Source organism: Xenopus tropicalis, chromosome 4, assembly GCF_000004195.4.
Source record: "Xenopus tropicalis strain Nigerian chromosome 4, UCB_Xtro_10.0, whole genome shotgun sequence".
Taxonomy (NCBI): domain Eukaryota; kingdom Metazoa; phylum Chordata; class Amphibia; order Anura; family Pipidae; genus Xenopus; species Xenopus tropicalis.
Window position 1 is genome coordinate 11,665,497 of NC_030680.2, and position 23,133 is coordinate 11,688,629.

The window sequence follows — 23,133 nt, forward strand, 5'->3', positions numbered from 1 at the left end:
CCTACGCAACCACATAGTATTTATGATATATTTTTGGGGGGGAAATTATTGAAAAAATAACCACAAGAAAACAGAGTCTCTATTTATAGGTCGCCATGAGCCTCCGCCCGTTTGTGGGACACAACAAGGACTGGTGCCGCTCTTAAAAGAGTTCCATTGCCTGGCGGTAAAAGGGTCCCTTTCACCCTAAGAATAATTCCAAATGTGTTTTCTATTGTGTTTGTAGGCAAAATAAACTTCACTTACACTATAGAAATGATTTTAACTTATGACCAACTGTAGCCAATCAAAGGCCATCGTTAAATGTCTACCACAGTGGTGACCAACCTGTAATCCAATTGAAGGCATTATTAATACTCAACAGTGATAGACCAACCTGTAAGACCAATTAGAGCATTTAGGAATAACTTGACAGTGATAGACCAACCTGTAACCAATTGAGCATAATAGATTACTGACAGTGATAACCAACCTTAACCAATTGCAGCATTAGAATACTGACAGTATAGACCAACCTGTAACCAATATAGCGATTAGAATACTACAGTGATACGACCAACTGTAACCAATCTAGAACTGCATTAGAATACTGACTAGTGATAGACCAACCTGTAACAATTAGGACGCATTTCTAGACTAATAGCTGACAGTGATAGACCAACCTGTAACCAGACTTAGTGGACATTAGCAATACTGACAAGTCGATAGACCAACCTGAACCAATTAAGAGCATATAGAATTACTGACAGTGAAATAGACCAACCTGTAAACCTAATTGGCATTTAGAATACTGCATATTAACCAAAACTGTAACCAATTAGAGTCATAGAATTACTGACAAGTGGATAGACCAACTTAACCAATTAGCATTAGAATACTGACAGTGATAGACCGAACCTGTAACCAATTAGGCATTAGAATACTGACAGTGATAGACCAACCTGTAACCAATTAAGCATTAGAATACTGACAGTGATAGACCAACCTGTAACCAAATTAGCATTCAGAAAATACTACAGTGATAGACCAACCTGTAACCAATTAGAGCATTAGAATACTGACAGTTGAATTAGACCTGTACCAAGTAGGGCATTAGAATATGACAGTGATAGACCAACCTGTAACCAATTGAAGCATTAGAATACTGACAGTGATAGACCACCTGTAACCAATTAGAGCATTAGAATACTGACAGTGATAGACAACTGTAACCCAATGTAGGGCATTAGAATTACTGACAGTGATAGACCAACCTGTAACCAATTAGAGGCATTAGAATACTGACATGATAGACCAACCTGTAAACCATATTAGAGGGCATAGCAATACTTGACAGTGATAGACCAACCTGTAACCAATTGATAGCATTAGAATACTGACCAGTGGATAGACCAACCTGCTAACCAATTAAGCATTAGAATAACTGACAGTGATAGACCAAACCGTAACAATTAGAGCATTAGAATACTGGACAGTGATAGACCAACTGTAACCCAATTACGAGGCATCTAAGAATACGTGACAGTGATTAGACCAAACCTGTAACCAATAGAGAGAGCATTAGAATCATTGACAGTGATTAGACCAACCTGTAACCTAATAGAGCGATTAGAATACTGACAGTGATAGACCAACCTGCTAACCAATTGATAGCATTAGAATACTGACAGTGATTAGACCAACCTGAACCAATCTAGAGCATTAGAATAACTGCAACAGTGATAGACCAACCTGCTAACCCAATTAGAGGCATTGAGGAATACTGAACAGTGATAGAACCAACCTGTAACCAATTAGAGCATTAGAATTACTGCCAGTGCCAGTAGACCAACCTCGTAACCAATTGAGGCATTAGAATACTGACTCAGTGATAGACCACCTGTAACCACAATTGGAAGCATTAGAATTACTGACATGATAGACCAACCTGTAACCAATGATAGGGCATTAGAATACGTGATGACCAACGTAACATAGGCATGAATAATGACGGCAACCACTGTAACCAATATAGAGCATTTAGCATACTGACAGTGATAGACCACCTGTAGCAAATTGTAGAGCATTAGAATACTGACAGTGATAGACCAACCTGTAACCATTAAGATTAGATACGCAGTATAGACACGTAACATTAGCACTAGCTAGGAATAGACCAACCTGGAACAATTAGAAGCATTAGAAATACTGACAGTGATAGACCAACCTGTAAACCAATTGAAGCATTATATACTTACAATGGTGCGATCAATGTTGTAGCCACAAGTAATAATATAATCAGAACACAAGTGATAGGACACAACTTGCTCCATATGGATCAACTACAGCATTTAGACTTTCAAAAAATTAGCAACAGCCAAATAGTAACGGTGGCTTAATTTAGGGCTATTAGAATGCTTACAGGGGTTAGATCAACCTGTAGCCAAGCTAGGCCAGCATTAGAATAGTTACAGTGTGCATAGATCATCAGCCTGTAGTTAGCTAGAACATAGAATACACCTAGTTGCGGTAAACCAACCTGCAGCCAATGGAGTGTTAAGAAGTGCTTAAGGTGCCCTACCTAAAGATCCGCCTTCACCGTGCGCGAGTCGCCAAGCGACGGCGGGATTCTTTCCGCGACTATCCCCCTACGGGTGTGGGCGTGTAGTGGAGAACTTAGGCTATTCGTTCTGTATGGCCCTGGGGCAGGGCCGCCTGCCTCCCTATAAGCAGAGTTACTCACGTCGCATAGGGCACCAACTCCCAGGGCCACCCATCCCAGCTGCTCCAAAAAAAACCATTTTATATATATATAACATACCCCCCAACACTGGTCCCGCCGTTTTTTTAGCGGCATTCCCGCTGTCCCGGATAGTTCAATCAATCTATGGGGCTATTGGGGCACTTACGTATGGGGCATTGTCTATGGGTGGGCAATTGGGTGGCACTGTTGGTGGGCCCCTTAAGTAGTGCTGCCCTGCGCGGACCCAACAGCGATCGAATTCATAATGACTGCAAAATAAGGCGCAATCGGTTTGGGGGACCGCATCAGCTCCCGTGATCTGACTGAATTGTTAACCTGCCCCATGAATATCTGGACGATTTCAGCCAATATCGGTCGGCAGGCCAAGTACATTGTTTCCCCTACAGGGGCCAATAAGCTGCTGAATTCTGTCCAAGGACGATATCAGCAGCTACAATCGGCCCGTGTATGGCCACTTGTAGAGTTGTAGCACTAAAACCTGGTAGCCAATCAGAGCTATTAAATTATCACTAGTGCTAGATCAATTGTCGTACAATCAGCGCAGCATTAGAATGTTTACCAGTGCTAGATCAAACCTGGAACAACTGGTAGCATTTAGAATAACTAACTGTGATAGACCATTCTCTAACCAATAGCGATCATGTCGGTAGCTTCAGCCTATAGCTAACCAGACTTAGAATGCCGCCCAGTTGGTTGACCAACCTGCGTGTAGAATGCTTACAGCAATAGCAAAGTATTTAGTTATTTTACAGTGATAGTCCAACCTGCATTTCCATACAGATCAAATATAGAATTCACACTTTCAAAAATAAGTAAACAAGCCAAAATCGGCAAACGTGCAGCAAACTACTGTATATTATCGGTGTGAAAAGTGGGTTTTGAAGATCTGTTTATTAAACCCAGGTTTGTCAATAACTTTCCTATGTTTTTATTCCAGCTGTTGGGTCCTACATGGGGCGTCAAGGATTGGTTGACCCAAGTGGTGTCCGTAGAGAAAGGTTACTAGTACTTCCTGAAAGGGACAAGCATGCACGAACTCAACCATTATGCCCTGGGCTTTGTTACAACAATGAGCAGCTCCAGCGAAGCGACCCGGCGATAACTATGTTGAATATAATGTATCAGTACATCTCACCAGGTTATGTGGAGTTATAACATTCTCCACCAGAAACTAAAGGGCCCCCATGCTCTATAATGTTCCAGCTGAGATGTACTTTCAGTACAGGGCGGACTACATAAGGTGCCCCTGGTTTCAAGTATGTCTTTGTATATAGGCAAGGGGGGCTGTTCCATGCAGCAGTTGTAATGATTAGTGTATATGGGAATTCCTATGCTGAACCCTAGTTATAATGAAACATGTTACCTTGTTTCTATATAGACTATGAGCCACAATATATGTATTATGCTCCTGCGCATCTGTATTATGCGATCTTTTTTCAGAAGGGTGAGGAGCTGCTTTGGTATTGTTTCATTGCATTGGAGGTTGTTGAATTCATATAAAAAGTTGCAGTAAAATGCCCAGGGTGGGACTGGGGCGTGGCAGGCCCACTGGCGCCCCCGCTGGCTGCAGTCACCCGCACCCCCTAACTCCCGGGCCGCGACCTCCCTAGCCCCCAGGTCCGCACGCTCCTCCTGAGTAATGCGCAGGACGTCGGGCGACCCGGCAGCGTCGTTACGGGCCAGTTTTTCCCACCAACAACAAGGCCCATGTCTAAGTGTGATACCAGGTCAGGCACTGTTGCTCACCCAACCCTGATGAATCTAAAGGTGCAGACCCACCCCTTCAGACCCGTTATATGACATCGTACTTTGGAAGAATCAAACTCAACATTATACTGCGCTTACTTGCTACCAAGGGTAGATATATATTACGTATAGCTTAGAGTCGGGGAAATATGAAAGAGAGAGCCTCACGTAATATATGGAGCAGCTCGGCAGGGCGGAAATCATGGCCACACGTCGGCCCACGTTACAGTTTTGATATACCCCACCATCTCCTGACCTAGACTAAGTGGCCCTTATGCTCTTCTGCTATGAGTGCATCAGCAACCAATGCTGGGAAACAACTATAGTGTGCCACTTCAACCCCAAAATTGACGAGCAATGCCTGGCATATTTAAGTATAAAACGCTCGTTGAATGACGCTAAGCCACTTCGATGCCAGTGCTGTTATAATGCGCTCGACCATCTGTCATTATGGACACTAATGATACCAACAAGCCTTCAAACCTGGAATAGTTCTACCTTACTTGATCAAGGGACATGTCACCCAGCGGCATAGGTTACAATATATTACACATATAATGCCAAGTTTAGTGATAAGGGGCGTCTACAGATAATCAGTCGAAAGTTTTGAGTTGATGTCAATCTATTACTTCATATAACTCATTTTCCTATCTATAACTTGGGTTGGGTGAATGCGTCCACCAAATCATAATATACTTTGGAGATAAACTTCCTAGGGCTAGCTTTGTGGGGCTCGTATATGGAACAGTGACCCAAGAACATCGTTGTTTTCAAACCTCCTAAAAGTACCAGCGGAATGGGCTAAATTGAGCTTAACAAACAAAACAAGAGACAAAATACCAACCTTATAAGTTGGCCCAAGCTTCTTACCAGGCCGGACTTCCCGTAAAACCTAAAATTTTGGAAGGCAAAACAGCCCACAGATTGACTCAAGTTAACTGGAATTATAGTAAGCTATTAACACACGGGTCTACACCCTGACGATGAGTTGCCCTGCAGGTAAACCGACTTCGCTAGCCTTTAAGTCTCTCAGTAAATTGCCTGTCCCCAAACTCGTGCATTATCGGACTCATATTTATGATTGCTCACCAATATACTTTCCCTTTCTAGAACTGTGCTGTAAACGTTCTGCTACCTCACATTTTATGGATGCCCAAGGGAACCTTAGTCACGTTCTCAGGCCACAAAGTGTATTTGCTACAGTGCTCCCTGTATAGAAATATCAATGCGGCAATATGTGTAGCTAGGGTCATTAACACTAGCACCGTCCATGACTTGCTGGTATATACTCTTCAACCATGGCATACCGTCATATACATAAATGTACATTATTCATTCTCAACCCATATTTCTACTCTTGGGCCATAAACACAATCACAGAGGTTGCATCTAAGTCAAAAGTGCCACTCGGCCCCAGGACATTTTCAGTTCTGTTGAGGTTTACTACATAGCAGGTGATATGTGAGGGATCTTGATTCAAAACTAACTGGAGCTCATAGAACAGAAGTACACACACAAGGAACATAGGTATTAGTGATTCAAACTACTGTAATGTACACAGGAACTGGTTGTAGGAGACGATAGTAAGCATAAAGATTTCGAAATATGGAGACCAGTGAACAAAACGCAAAAGCACTTCTGCCATAATGACTTACGTAGGCCCCTCTAATGGGCCACATGCTTTTGGAACTCTGTTAAGCCCAAGTTCCCTGACTCTTTGGAAATGGTCAAATTCGAAGGCGACGAAACTTAAAATTCCATCGTATTAGTGTAATCCCCTAATCATATATATTAGAAATGGTAATATGTAACTATGATAAATGCGCGATCCAGGGTTAATGCAGCTTTCTTCGTTCTAACACAGGCTTGAACTATGTGGAACTGCCACTCTATGTACCCTATCTCCTTCATCCAAGCGCCAAAACATCGGCTGCTCACTTAAGTTTGATAGCCCCAGAATACCCCTTAGACTTTCTATCATCACACTGAACTGCCCATAAGAGGTACCTCATCCAATGAAATTCCGATGATAGACTCAATGATCCGCCATGGGAGGCAAGATTCCAGTAGCCGAGTCGTTGTGTTTCGGGGTTATGAGGGCCTTAAGAAATACCTGTTTAACAGCGAATTGTTTGCCACTGCCTGGCGTCCTATACAGGTATATGGTTGGTCAGCAGGGCGCCCTGACACTTCATTTTGTATGAGTATACATTGATCAAACCAAAGGTAACGTTGCATGTCCAGGGAATAATCACCTGTGGTCTCTAAGCCTTACAGTGTAAAGCACCCACCTCTCTCAGGACCTACTGTCCATAGTTGTACTCTGGTTACACAATTGAGCAGATCAACTTTCCTGTATACATAAATTAGCCACACCATATGTAGCATGTTCTTCTGGAAACCAATATGCGATGGGACTATGGTCCATACGCACCACCCTGAAAACATATCTGTGGACCTGTTATCAGGGCCCTATGCCCACCCTCACGTTGAACCAATGTCGCTCGGCATACATGCAACAGAGCAGCCCCGCCTTGTGCTGCATCAGTTTGTTGGTATTCTAACACGTTATGTAAGGTCTCTGCCAACTGTTCAGGACATCTGCCTTATATATCACCAACAGGTATGTCAATATGTTGGATGCATATCTGAAAATGCAAAACTGAGACCATAGGACAATCCCTGGTGATTCAGATCATTCAATGACCAAACACTTGGACTGCAATAAGCTGCATGTATAGTTTAGTATGTCGAGTAGGTTAACAGCAATTGAGAATACTGGCTCAGATGTCGAGTCGCTTAAAATATTAAGGGCACGCTGCTTTATCAATAATGGGGCATCAGACTATAAGCCAACTGTGACAAATGGCCTTTACTACATGCTATAGAACTCACTTCATAAATGCTGCAGATGCTGTTAAATGGGGGGGGTCAGTAGGATTTCCACTGACAAGCTATATACAGATCAATTCAGCCATAAGAGAACTCCTTTACAATGAAGATAGGATCTGCACGAGGCAAATGCAATACAGTTAGTAATTCGCCATTAAAGGAGTGTATACAGCGACCGGATCATAGGATCTTGCCACTGGCTAGAATGTCTGTTATAGTGGCTGGCAATCTCTTTCGAGATCGGCCTAACTGTCCTATATAATGGGAGACTGCAGAAGCGATCATTGCAGCGTGATCATGAATGCGTCTTTCTGTATTCTACCAGTGAAATGTGAGCACTATACACACACCAGCAAGGACATTGCACTTCTTCATGGGGATAGCCCATAGATATTCCCCTCGACAGTAATGCACTGTTCTATATCAATACGCCTGGACTCGCCATAAAGAGGCTAAGGACTGTATACTCTACAATTGGGATATCAAAAGATAGGATCTGTTATAACCATGTGCAAGATCCTGTTTCCAGAAACAAGTAGTAGAAGCCAGCCAGTGGTTTAACACAGGATGTCATGGGGGGATAGATAGGACTTGCACTGACAGATGCCTGTATACATATACTGATTCAAGCTAAAGCATGGGATCGCTTACCTGTGGGATCATAGGATTTGCATGTAAGAGCTTCTGTTTACACATGTCTAGCCTAACGGGGACGCTGTTCAATGCGGGGCGATACAGTCAGGATGGGGCCACTTGAAGAAGCACTTTCATACTTAATAGGCTTTATCATGAAATCTACACCAAAAGAGGACGTAGGAACTTGCTGCCTACACATGGGGATCAAAGACTCCACTTACAGAGTCTCTCTGTTTACAGAAACTAGAACAGCCATAAAGCAGGCAGCTGCTGCTTACATGGGGGTCAGACTTCATACTGTTCCTTACAGATGTCTGTTAGTTCACTAGCTAAATCTCAGTCTAAAGCAGCAGATGCGCACAATGGGGGTCGCAGATAGATCTTGACTTGACAGATGCCTCTGTGTAATAAGATAGTGAGACTCAGTCCATAAGCAGGCGCACCCTGCCTTAACATGGTCAGTGGAACCTGTTTCACCTTGCTCACTGGTCGAAACATGTCCAGGTCACGTATCACGGCAGCGCTCTGTTTAGTGCTAGACATACATTTCAGCAGTTAAGCATTGAGTGCAGGACGTGCTGATAAGTCCATGGGGGCAATCAGTAGCATATCTGCCACTGTTACTGACATGTTACCATCATGTTTTTCTATTCAGTGCTATATAGCTAGAATCTCAGCCACTTAGAAGCTTAGGCAACGCTTCTACAATGATCCCTGATCTGTGCACTCTGACAGATGCTCTTATTCATATTGCTGAATCCTAAGCCTAAGTCTAGGCAGAGCACTCTATGCCTTAATTGGATCAGATAATCGTGCCACTATTTGAAAATGCTCTTTATCAAGAAGTCTAATATTTCTCATTAGATATTAACAGGGGCAGGACTGCTGCTCTACAATGGCGGGATCAAGGATCTGATGCCACTTGTGACAGAATCGCTCTGTTATACAGATAGCTAGAATCTCTCAGCCGATAAAGCAGCGGCAGGACTGCGGCTTACTAATGGGGATCAGATAGGATCTGTGCCACTGTGCACACAGAATATGCTCTTTTAACAAATAGCTAGAATTCAGCCATAAAGCAGGGCAGGACTGCGGCCTTACAATGCGGGATCAGATAGGGATCTGTGCCACTGCTGACAGAATTGCATTCTGATTATACAGATAGCTAGAATCTCAGCCATAAAGCAGGCAGGACTGCTGCTTACACTATGGGGGTATCAGATAGGATCTGTGCCACTTTGTACAGGGAATGCTCTGTTTATACGATAGCTAGAATCTCAGCCATAAAGCAGGGCAGGACTGCTGCTTACAATGGGGGGATCAGATAGGATCTGTGCCACGGCTGACAGAATGCTCTGTTATACAGATAGCTAGAATCTCAGCGCATAAAGCAGGGGCAGGACTGCTGCTTACAATGGGGGGATTCAGTTTAGGATCTGGTCCACATGTGACAGAGATGCTCTGTTATGACAGATAGTAAGAATCTCAGCCGATTAAAGCAGGCAGGACTGCTGCTTTACGAATGGGTGGAGGATCAGATAGGCATCTGGCCAGTAAGTTAAATGTGTTTATAAATATAGATTACCAAAGCAGTACACATTCTTTTATATATTATTACATTGTTTTTATTTAATTGTGTGAATAAAACCTCGTTTTGCACTAAAACTGATTACTGCTGCTTTAGATTTGTGCCCATTAAAAACACACAAACATATTATTTGGCCATTTAAACAATAGGGGGCTGCTACACAACTGAAATGTTAGTAAAATGTGAGCCCCAAGGTCTTTTTTTTGGATCAAGGGACACTAACACCAAATATAAAAAGGTTTTTTTTGGTTATTAGAGTGCATTAATGTTACAATTAAGTAAAAGTTCTTATAAGAGCCTTCCAGCAGAATCCTGCAGTGAAACGTTACATGTCAAAATGCGAGAAAACGTTGGAAAAACAAATTGCAACTTTTTCCCCACAACTTTTAATGGTTTGAGACATTTTTGCGTCTGACCCCAAAAAAGCCGTGTTAGTAAATGCCCCCCCCATTAGTTTCTCGGGTGTCTCAGCAAAGCAAAAACTCCAGTCCCCCCTCCCTGTTCCCCCCAACCTTTTCCCGTCTCTCTAATAAGCAAAACAGAGCCGCTCAATGTCAACACAACAATGGAACGTTATTGTATAAATCTGCTCTTTAGGCAAAAAGAGAAAAAGATTTAATATTGTTGTCAGCCTATCTTTTGAAGGGCGACTTCTAATTTTGATTTAGCATCAGATGCACTTAACCAACGCTTGCAAGTGTTTTCTGAATTCCATATTTCTTTCCTTTGCTTGCAGAGGAGAGCCCTAGCCATACGGGGACCAGATGTTTATTAAGATGTTATTGTGGGGCCCGAGGATGACAAATGGCGGCCCTTGCTGCCCTACCCCCACCCCCGATGGCTGCCTTGTAAGCCAGAATAAGTGTAAAACCAAACTGTATTTTCGGGCCTAAAGTCTATCTTGGAAACGTTTCCCCAACTCAAACCTCGAGCGGCTTCTTCAGCTCAGATGGCAGGTAGGGAATTCCCGCGCACTTAAACCCTTGAGGATTAGAACAGTCCACAGACATCCAATCCCAATTGATTCCATTAAACGTATCCAGTTAGGCGTTGGCTTAAACTGACAGGGGTAAGAAGTGAATCCAGTCACAGTGGGTACCATGATTCCCATTTGATGCGGGTTGTATAATCCTGTCGAAGTACATGCCTGGAGTGAAAACTGTTGTGAAATCGCTGGGGAGCTTGCGGCCCAATTTGACACAGACCACAACTTTTGTTACCAAGCCGACCAATTTTCCGTGGCAAAAAACAATTTGGTAATTGCAAATGCACAAATTTCACTGCAAATATCCATGGTCTGCCGAAAAACAAACATTTGCTCATCACTGACTATGTCTTTGATTCAGTTATCCATTAAAGGCCCCAGTCTGGGGACCCACAAGTTCTCAGAGCTCCTTTTAGAGTTTGTATTCCGTTCTCTTCAGGCCTCTGCATTGGGTGCCACAGTTTCGGGCCAATGCAGTAATAAAGTCCAAATAACGCCAAGTTTATGTTCCAAAGGGCGGTGGGAACCAAACAGCAAGTACTGCTCTTTCAGTTCCCTATGAAGGTGCCCAGGCTTTTCTTTTCCACTTCTTCCATGTAACAGTTCCAGGTAGAACTGCGAGGACAGACACAGGAAAAACCCTAACACCACCAAAATGTTTTGTCCATAGAAAACTTCCCATTGTGCTTGAAGTAGGTCGTATTGAGACCAACAGCCAGTTAAGGACACAAACTTGTTCTGGATTTCAGCTTTGCTTCTGCTGTATCAGCCCAATAGTGTCAAGTCCTAATAGACGCCAAGTTGTATGTTTCCAAGGGCGGTGGGAACAAAGCAAGTACTGCCTCTTTCAGTTCCCTGAAGGTGCCCAGGGCTTTCTTTTCCAACTTTTTCCATTGAACCCAGTTCAGTAGAACTGGCAGACACAGGCAAACCCATAAAACACCACCATGTTTTGTCCATAGATAAACTCCCTTGTGCTTGAAGTAGTGGGTATTGAGACACAGGCCAGTAAGGAACAAACTTGTTCTGTGATTCAGCCTTTGTCTGCCCTGTAGGGCCAGGTGTCTTTTTTCAGCCGTATTCCTCACTCTGGCTTATCATCAACATACAATGCGCTATTACAGTGGCGCTTTCTTATAGCACAGCCAGCTGTCCCGGGCAGTTACTTGAATGTCCATGGCAATGCCTCTCTCTCCCCTGCAGCCAAGCGCTAGAGGTTGACTTGCTAGTTAGCCCATTTGTCTCTCTCTGTCTCTTTTTATGTCCCGCGCGGAACCTTCCTTACTGATTTCTACAAAGTGGGTCACTGATGTTGATTCCTGCTGCCTCTTTCTTTCCCTCTCTGGCTTGCGGATCATCATCAGGGCGGTATGCAGCAGTTTCACCAGCAGTTCACTATTCCAGTCATTTTGTACTTTAGAACGCTATCATTTAACACCCTCATCAATAAGGAATCATGGTTACCACCTTGACTGATGATCTCACCTTCTTACCCCTGTCAGTTTCAGCCAACCCCGTTATTCTGAACAAGTTTCAGTGGGAACCATTGCTGATTGGATGGTCTGTGAGTGTGTACTACCCTCAAGGAGTTCAAGTAGCCGGGGAATTCCCTAACCTTGCCATCTGGAACATGAAGAAGCCGCCTCGGATGAGTTGGGAAAATGGTTTTCAAGATGAGAACTGGGAATAAGTCCAGTTGCTTCAGGACCTATTCTACGTATATAGCAGCAGGTGTTAACAGCTCGGCAGATTGTTTTTGCGCCAACACTGAGGAAGAGAAAAAGGATTTATCATATGAATTCAGTGTATTAGGTAAAATGTTGAAAGAAATATATAAAGGGACAAGGAATAATTCATGTTGGGGTACCATTATCTTAGGTACAATTTTAAGTCGGTTTCTCACATGATATGGGGCATGGTAAATTTATAAATAGTTCGAGTTGATCTTTTTTTTTTTTTCAACAAATCTCTCTCTTTTTTTCTGGCAATAATATCTTGTAGCTCTACAGCCTGCGGCCTTACAGATATTGCTAAAACACTGCACACTACTAAGTCTGCTGGGAGTTGTAGTTGCAACAGTTGACTTCAGACTGGGCAGCACTGCTTTAGACGATTGTTTGTTGAACCATAAATGTTATCAAATATTATATGGGTGGATATAAAGCTAAATTCCCCCGGGGCTGATCACGTGATCAAAGAGCAGGGAGTCAATAGCTCATAGGGCAGGCTGGGGAAAAATGATGTTGTTGGATGATATTGCTTTTGGATTATCTCTGCCCCTGATAATGCTAGACTACAGTTCCCAGCATGCACAGGACACCATTAAGTAGGTGCTCCAGTCAGGGGCCCCAAGGCAGAGGAGGGTCAACGGAGACTCAAAATTGGGGGTATTCCTGGGGCGAATCAGGGGATAACTATCAGGGTGCAGACATTTTTTTTTTCATTGTCTACTTAACATCCAGCTGACTGTGGCGCCTGTAGGCGAGGGCCCATGATTATAACAGCAGCCCTCAGTATATCGGTGTTTAATGCAGGCTGTAGCCCATCAATTTCTGATTGGAACCATCCTGCTCTAGAAGATCTAGGTCCCTTTTATATTCTCTGCACTTCTAGTTCTGACTCCTAAAAACATGTAGCAGATACCAGCTGACCTGGAAGGTAACGGACACCTGCTACTTTGTGTCAAGAGTCAGATCTAGAGGAAAGATAAGGACAAACACGGATACTGCCTTCAGTGGCAATTACACAGACCGGTAAAAGGGAAAATTCAATACCAACTTACCGGAATTTTCTTTTCCTGGCTATCCATGGCAGCATTCATTAGTGGGTTATTTCACCCACTGATAGCTGATAGGGAAGAATTAAAAATAATTAGACAATCACTCCAGATACCACCCGTATGTATAGATCCACCCCTTCCCCTCAAGCCCAAACACACGTCTACTGAATAGTCAGCTCCTTAATCTCCATTATTTCGTCTGGAGCTGATCCAAACAATTGTAACCTTCTATGAACATTAAACTTGAGATGGTATGACAAAAAAAACTAAAACAAAATGTTTACTTATACTATAAAAATAGTAAACATTTCAAATAGTGATAAACTCCCCAATTCTTCGGCCCCCAACCCCCCTCGCACGCGCGCGCATGCGCAAACCCCCTCGCTGCCGAGCATGCATGCGTGAACAGTAAAGGTCCCATACGGAGCATTGGGGAGAGATCCCCAATCCCCGGCATGCCGCCCCTAAGTTTGTGCCGCCCTAGGCCCGGGCCTTTGTGGCCTCGCCACAAATCCGGGCCTGTACATATGGGTAGGAGGTGCCATAGTGTTTCCCTTAGACAGTACAGTATGGGGGTACAGCTTATTGTGTGCCCAGAACATTCCTTCTCTGTATATTTGTATTTATACATATGGGTAGGAGGTGCCATAGTGTTTCCCTTAGACAGTACAGTATGGGGGTACAGCTTATTGTGTGCCCAGAACATTCTTTCTCTGTATATTTGTATTTATACATATGGGTAGGAGGTGCCATAGTGTTTCCCTTAGACAGTACAGTATGGGGGTACAGCTTATTGTGTGCCCAGAACATTCCTTCTCTGTATATTTGTATTTATACATATGGGTAGGAGGTGCCATAGTGTTTCCCTTAGACAGTACAGTATGGGGGTACAGCTTATTGTGTGCCCAGAACATTCTTTCTCTGTATATTTGTATTTATACATATGGGTAGGAGGTGCCATAGTGTTTCCCTTAGACAGTACAGTATGGGGGTACAGCTTATTGTGTGCCCAGAACATTCCTTCTCTGTATATTTGTATTTATACATATGGGTAGGAGGTGCCATAGTGTTTCCCTTAGACAGTACAGTATGGGGGTACAGCTTATTGTGTGCCCAGAGCATTCCTTCTCTGTATATTTGTATTTATACATATGGGTAGGAGGTGCCATAGTGTTTCCCTTAGACAGTACAGTATGGGGGTACAGCTTATTGTGTGCCCAGAACATTCTTTCTCTGTATATTTGTATTTATACATATGGGTAGGAGGTGCCAGTGTTTCCCTTAGACAGTACAGTATGGGGGTACAGCTTTTGTGCCCAGAACATTCCTTCTCTGTATATTTGTATTTATACATATGGGTAGGAGGTGCCATAGTGTTTCCCTTAGACAGTACAGTATGGGGGTACAGCTTATTGTGTGCCCAGAACATTCCTTCTCTGTATATTTGTATTTATACATATGGGTAGGGGTGCCATAGTGTTTCCCTTAGACAGTACAGTATGGGGTACAGCTTATTGTGTGCCCAGAACATTCCTTCTCTGTATATTTGTATTTATACATATGGGTAGGAGGTGCCATAGTGTTTCCCTTAGACAGTACAGTATGGGGTACAGCTTATTGTGTGCCCAGAACATTCCTTCTCTGTATTTGTATTTATACATATGGGTAGGAGGTGCCATAGTGTTTACCATAGACAGTACAGTATGGGGGTACAGCTTATTGTGTATTTATTTATTTGTATTTATACATATGGGTAGGTATTTTATTGAATGTATAAACATTACAAGCAAATCATAAACATTTCAGAAGCAAAAAAGCATCACATTATTAACCAATAAAAAGCACCAGAATAAAATCACATGACAGATATAACAATATACAGAGCTGCCGCACCACTGCGCATCTTTAGAGCCTATTCTGCTTCTGCCCCACCCCCTGCATCACTCCTTCTTTTGGGGTACTCTCTGCCCCCTCCAGGGCAACCATCACCTCCTCCCCTGGGGACTCCCCCTGACTCTCCTCCCCGCTCTCTTTCTCTCTCTCTCTCTCTCTTCCTGTCCTTCCAAAGAACATTCCGCAACCATATTGTGCCAGGCATCGGGGAAAGAGTTGTGGGCGGGGCCTAACTTTAAGCACAAATTGCAGCGGAGTTTCTGGCATTCCGTACTGGGGTGCCCAGTCTCACCACAGAGGGCGCACTTTACAACTGGGCATTTAACTGCAAAGTGCCTGTTTGAGCCGCACTTGAAACACACCCTGGCTTGGCCGGGGTAGAAGCAAACGCCCCTTCCCAATAAAGAAGGAATTAGGGAGGAGCTTGGGGAAATTCCTGTGCAGTTTGACCTGCACCTTCCAACCCCCCACCCAGAAATCCTCCCCATCATACAGTGGGGTAAAGGGGGCAGAACGGTGTCTCTTTAGCCAGATCAGCCTGGAGACTGGGGTCACCCTAAACCCCTCCCACTCTGGGCGCCTCTCTTACCCTCATACCTGCGCCAGAAATCATCCAACCCCTGAGACAGTTTGAAGCTGAGATCAAACTCAGTGTCTGTGACACTTATCAGCCCAAACACGTCTGCAGGGGTAAAACCCAGGGGTTGTTTGATTCCTGGCTACAAACCTGCCCCGGGAACTCACCCCTCTCCTTCACCCACTTGATCATCACTGCATTCTTCCTCCTACTGGCAGCACTCTCACCCGCCATAGAGACATTCTGCCCAAACAGTCTCTTACCGTCCCAAGCACCTCTTCTCCCTTGTGCCCCTTCACTCTCGGTATTTACAGGGGGATTCCCTGCACCCTCTGTGGCACCACTTTCCCCCCCTCTTACTGCAGCATCACATACAGTTTTATCAGTCAGCAGTGCAGCCATGTCAGTACTCCCAGCAGCCATGTCGGTACTCCCAGCAGTCATGTCAGTACTCCCAGCAGCCATGTCGGTACTCCCAGCAGCCATGCCAGTACTCCCAGCAGTCATGTCAGTAATCCCCGCAGCCATGCCAGTACTCCCGCAGCCATGCCAGTACTCCCCGCAGCCATGCCAGTACTCCAGCAGCCAGTACTCCCAGCAGCCATGCCAGTACTCAGTACTCCAGCAGCCATGCCAGTACTCCCCGCAGCCATGCCAGTACTCCCAGCAGCCATGCCAGTACTCCCCGCAGCCATGCCAGTACTCCCAGCAGCCATGCCAGTACTCCCCGCAGCCATGTCAGTACTCCCAGCAGCCATGTCAGTACTCAGTACTCCCAGCAGCCATGTCAGTACTGCCCGCAGCCATGTCAGTACTCCCAGCAGGCTTGCCACACTGCACTCACACCCGACACACTCAAAGTATTGATATTAACATTAGTGCCTGGCAATGAAACAGTTAATGGATCCCGGGAATCTGCACAGGAAGGACCCACATTCCCACCCGCAGGAATCACAGTCCCTTTAGGAAAAGCAGAGCGTTTGAACCACTTTCTCAGGTAACTTTTCTCCATTTCCTGGAATCACTTGTGATTATCAAAACCCTCTCCCCGGGGCTCTATAACTGCCAGAACCCTGGTAATGTTACTGTCACTGTCCCCCAAGTCCTTACTCATATAATCACGTTTATGAACTGCTTTAGCTCTCTGTGCCCCCTAAGGCCCCCAGTCCAGCCGCCATGTTATCAATACTCCCCTCCAAAATGTTCCTTTTCTCCTCCAGAATATTAATGTCTCTCAGGGCCCTGATTATCTGGTTCTGATTGGGCCCAGCTGAGCCCACAGTCTCTGGCTTCCCAGCGCCATTGCTGGCAGCTGTCTCTCCCCCATCACACAGGGGCATTGCTCCTACCTGGGCCATTGCAGCAGTCTCAGGCTGATGCCACACGTGGCGTTTTTACGCTGCGTTTTTTCTCAGCCGAAAAACGCCGCACAAGCCACACATGGCGTTTTTCAGCCTAGAACTGGTGACGTAAGCAAATCCTGTTGCCATGGTGCTAATAGTGCAAAATAGCAAAAAACGCCGCGTATTTCCGCTAGGTCTGCCAGCTGCCTTTGCGTACACAAAGGAATAGCTTGCTTTGCAAGTGCTGGCGTATTTCGGCCTACGCTTGAAAAATCCATGCTTAGGCGTTTTCTAGCGTATTTCCGCTTTGTGTGGTTTGCTTCGCGTCTTTTCAAGCTATTTCTATGGATGATGATATCAGGCGTTTTTCAGCCGCCGAAAATACGCAGCGTAAAAACGCCACGTGTGGCATCAGCCTCAGGGCTCTCTCTCAGCGCCTCCTCAGCCACCTCCATAGCCACTCAGCCTGCAGCACTTCCTTCCTTGGTCCCAGCATGCCTCACTTCCTTCCTGGTCCCAGCGTGCCTTGCAGTGCCTTGCGGCACTTCCTTCCTGGGTCCCAGCGTGCCTTGCGGCACTTCCTTCCTGGGTCCCAGCGTGCCTTTTGCGGCACTTCCTTCCTGGGTGCCTTGCAGCACTTCCTTCCTGGGTCCCAGCGTGCCTTGCAGCACTTCTTTCCTGGTCCCAGCATGCCTTGCAGCACTTCCTTCCTGGGTCCCAGCATGCCTTGCAGCACTTCTTCCTGGGTCCCAGCATGCCTTGCAGCACTTCCTTCCTGGGTCCCAGCATGCCTTGCAGCACTTCTTTCCTGGGTCCCAGCATGCCTTGCAGCACTTCCTTCCTGGGTCCCAGCATGCCTTGCAGCAAGCCTTGCAGCACTTCCTTCCGGTCCCAGCATGCCTTGCAGCACTTCCTTCCTGTGTCCCAGCGTGCCTTGCAGCGCTTCCTTCCTGGGTCCCAGCATGCCTTGCAGCACTTCCTTCCTGGGTCCCAGCATGCCTTGCAGCACTTCCTTCCTGGGTCCCAGCGTGCCTTGCAGCGCTTCCTTCCTGGGTCCCAGCGTGCCTTGCAGCACTTCCTTCCTGGTCCCAGCGTGCCTTGCAGCAGGTTCCTGGCTTGCCTCTGAACTGCAGCTCCCAGCAACAGAAGTGCCGTTTTCCACAGCAGAACTGTAACTCTTTGCAGCAACTTCGGCTTGGTCGTCCAGGGTGTTCGCTCGCTCGGGGACCTCGATTACAGATGGAATGCTGCCCGTACCGGTACTTTCTCCTCACAGTCTGGAGCTCACACACCTCCTCTCAGTATGGGGGTACAGCTTATTGTGTGCCCAGAACATTCCTTCTCTGTATATTTGTATTTATACATATGGGAGGGAGGTGCCATAGTGTTTCCCTTAGACAGTACAGTATGGGGGTACAGCTTATTGTGTGCCCAGAACATTCCCTCTCTGTATATTTGTATTTATACATATGGGTAGGAGGTGCCATAGTGTTTCCCTTAGACAGTACAGTATGGGGTACAGCTTATTGTGTACCCAGAACATTCCTTCTCTGTATATTTGTATTTATACATATGGGAGGGAGGTGCCATAGTGTTTCCCTTAGACAGTACAGTATGGGGGTACAGCTTATTGTGTGCCCAGAACATTCCTTCTCTGTATATTTGTATTTATACATATGGGTAGGGGTGCCATAGTGTTTCCCTTAGACAGTACAGTATGGGGGTACAGCTTATTGTGTGCCCAGAACATTCCTTCTCTGTATATTTGTATTTATACATATGGGTAGGAGGTGCCATAGTGTTTCCCTTAGACAGTACAGTATGGGGGTACAGCTTATTGTGTGCCCAGAACATTCTTCTCTGTATATTTGTATTTATACATATGGGTAGGGATTTTATTGAAGAATAAAAACATTACAAAAGCAAAAATAACTTCATATTACAATAACATCAAACAACACGAAAAACTTTAAAATCAAAAAGAAACTGTTACATTTTGCCAAAAAGTTTCATTTGTATTTGATTTCCTCATTTCACTTGTTTTAATAAGAAAAATCTCTCTTAAAATCACATTAACAACCCGTTCAATAGAGTCACTTATTTGCCCCAGAGTCATTTTACAGCGCATCTGCCAGAGGTGGTACCGTAACACAGAGATGACTATATACAAGGATTCCCTCTTAACATTTTGCACTCCCCTCTCACCTACAATCCCATAAGAAAACTCAGAAAAATTAAGATTTTCAAGAACTTTCAAGTTTAAAGAAACAGCTAGAGATTTTCTCAGATTTCGAGACACGGGGCAATCAACTAAAAAGTGTTCTTGTGATTCCTCCTTTTTACATCCCCATGGGCAGTGTCTATCAACTATATTGAGATATTTTAAATTTCCTCTCACAAAAAGCCTCCCTTGAAGGGCCAACCAGGCATTATCCCAAAATTTCTTGGCATTCTCTTACTATTTAGATAGCGCAGGCTCTCCTCAAGCACAGACGTCCTACAGTCCCTGGGAGCCAAAGGAATATACATATGGGTAGGAGGTGCCATAGTGTTTACCATAGAGAGTACAGTATGGGGGTACAGCTTACTGTGTGCCCAGAACATTCCTTCTCTGTATATTTGTATTTATACATATGGGTAGGAGGTGCCATAGTGTTTACCATAGAGAGTACAGTATGGGGTACAGCTTATTGTGTGCCCAGAACATACCCCCCAACTGTCCCGCTTTTCGCGGGACAGTCCCGATTTTTATGGCGCATCCCGCTGTCCTGGATAGTTCCATGAATGTCCCTGTGTGTGGGGGGGCTACTGTGTATGGGGGTACTGTGTATGGGGGGGCAAAACTGGTACATATTTATAACTCACTTATAACTGACTGCCTTCTCTCTATATTTGTATTTTAATGTTTGCTATATAGGATACCAATTGCTCCCTAGAATCTCAGCCATAAAGCAGGGCAGGACTGCTGCTTACAATGGGGGATCAGATAGGATCTGTGCCACTGTGACAGAATGCTCTGTTATACAGATAGCTAGAATCTCAGCCATAAAGCAGGGCAGGACTGCTGCTTACAATGGGGGGATCAGATAGGATCTGTGCCACTGTGACAGAATGCTCTGTTATACAGATAGCTAGAATCTCAGCCATAAAGCAGGGCAGGACTGCTGCATCAGATAGGATCTGTGCCACTGTGACAGAATGCTCTTATACAGATAGCTAGAATCTCAGCCATAAAGCAGGGCAGGACTGCTGCTTACAATGGGGGGATCAGATAGGATCTGTGCCACTGTGACAGAATGCTCTGTTATACAGATAGCTAGAATCTCAGCCATAAAGCAGGGCAGGACTGCTGCTTACAATGGGGGATCAGATAGGATCTGTGCCACTGTGACAGAATGCTCTGTTATACAGATAGCTAGAATCTCAGCCATAAAGCAGGGCAGGACTGCTGCTTACAATGGGGGGGATCAGATAGGATCTGTGCCACTGTGACAGAATGCTCTGTTATACAGATAGCTAGAATCTCAGCCATAAAGCAGGGCAGGACTGCTGCTTACAATGGGGGATCAGATAGGATCTGTGCCACTGTGACAGAATGCTCTGTTATACAGATAGCTAGAATCTCAGCCATAAAGCAGGGCAGGACTGCTGCTTACAATGGGGGGATCAGATAGGATCTGTGCCACTGTGACAGAATGCTCTGTTATACAGATAGCTAGAATCTCAGCCATAAAGCAGGGCAGGACTGCTGCTTACAATGGGGGGGGGGGTCAGATAGGATCTGTGTGACAGAATGCTCTGTTATACAGATAGCTAGAATCTCAGCCATAAAGCAGGGCAGGACTGCTGCTTACAATGGGGGGATCAGATAGGATCTGTGCCACTGTGACAGAATGCTCTGTTATACAGATAGCTAGAATCTCAGCCATAAAGCAGTGCAGGACTGCTGCTTACAATGGGGGATCAGATTCTGACGGGCTCTTTGCTGCTCTTCTCTCCCCTACAGATGAGTATATACAAGCGCACTGAGCTGGTTCACCCTCAAGCCAAACTGCGCTTTCCCTACACCTACAGAAGCAAGGAGCCCTGCCCCAAGATAGGGCGGGGGGCGATAAAGAAGAAACATCGAAGGAAAACAAGGATGAAAAGTCAGGGGAGACGGAACCACAGGGAAAGGTGGAAACCATTTCAGAGAAGATAAATTCAGGTATCACATAATAAGATGATCCCCAAACCAACCCTTAATCTGAGGCCTCCAGGGTTGGCATCTCATATGGCATAACCATAGAGGGGGCAGCCCCTATGGGAGGTGCCTGGGGGCATGTAACCATTGCATAAGCCTTTTTGTGTCTGTATATTTGTTGTAGAGAAGAACGAGGAATCTCTGGCTCCTGAGAATGAATATGTGGAGAAGTTCAGCCAATGCCTCAACCACATCCCAAAGCTGCGCTACTCCCTGGGGTACGACCACCAGAAGAGAGAACTGTGTGTTTCTTTCCTAGAAGGTAGGTTGGTGAGGGTCTCAGGGTAGGGCAGCTTTATGGGTCAGTAGGTACAGCAGATCCAACTCCCTCAAGCCTCTTCTCTTCATACTGATGCCCTTCCAGGTCCGGGCTGTCCTCTTCTGGTGGGTCAGCAGCAGATACATCATGTTCAGTAGCCCTGTTTGTGTTGTTCTTCAGCTGTTGGTTGCCCACTTACCAAGGAGGAGGAGCCTGGGAGTCACAGCTACATTGGGGGCACTCTCACCAGCAATGGTGGGCAAACAGAAGCCCAGACCTCGCTGATGAATAGGACCCCACATACAGTTTGGGACGAGGCTCTGCTGTTCCCCTTATCAGAGGAGGAACGAGTAGAGGCTTGAGGCACTGTGACCGCTACTCCAGGCACCAGGTAGCCGGGGAAATCACCCTGAGTCTGGCTAATCTAGGGGTTCCCTTTGGAGCAGCTCGGTGGGTGGGACCTCAGGCCTCCTGAGAAGGTCAGTACATTGGTTTTATTCCCCTTTTAATTAACCACTGGATCATTGCTATTTAGGGGTCACTTTTGCACGGAGTAAGTTATGGGCCAGGGCTTCTGTAAGATGCCACAGTCACTGTCTGTTGGGCTGATGTGGGGCTCAAGCCAAGGGAGTCATGGAATTCTGGGATTAAGTGCCACAGTGGAAGAGACAGGAAAGGATAAAGGGGAAGTAAATACTTTCAAATGACAACTGCCCAGTGTATGTGGTGTAAACTAATAGAAAGGCAGAAGGGGAGCTGCAAAGGCATCTTCAGGGGCACAGATATTCCCTACTAAAGGGCTGGTATAGAAGCTCAAAAATATGTGCAGCCTAATCCTTGTCAAGCTTTAGTCACAGAACCCCTCAGTGACTGCTAATATCCTTATCATTTACAGTAGGGGGTACATTATCCCTTATAATACATGAGTGATACTCAGAGTTCCCTGTATAACTCAGCCTGCAGCCTTGTGCCTTTATATGGGCACAGAACCCCTCAGTGACTGCTAATATCCTTATCATTTACAGTAGGGGGTACATTATCCCTTATAATACATGAGTAATACTCAGAGTTCCCTGTATAACTCAGCCTGCAGCCTTGTGCCTTTATATGGGCACAGAACCCCTCAGTGACTGCTAATATCCTTATCATTTACAGTAGGGGGTACAGTATCCCTTATAATACATGAGTGATACTCAGAGTTCCCTGTATAACTCCCTGCAGCCTTGTGCCTTTATATGGGCACAGAACCCCTCAGTGACTTCTAATATCCTTATCATTTACAGTAGGGGGTACATTATCCCTTATAATACATGAGTGATACTCAGAGTTCCCTGTATAACTCCCTGCAGCCTTGTGCCTTTATATGGGCACAGAACCCCTCAGTGACTGCTAATATCCTTATCATTTACAGTAGGGGGTACATTATCCCTTATAATACATGAGTGATAC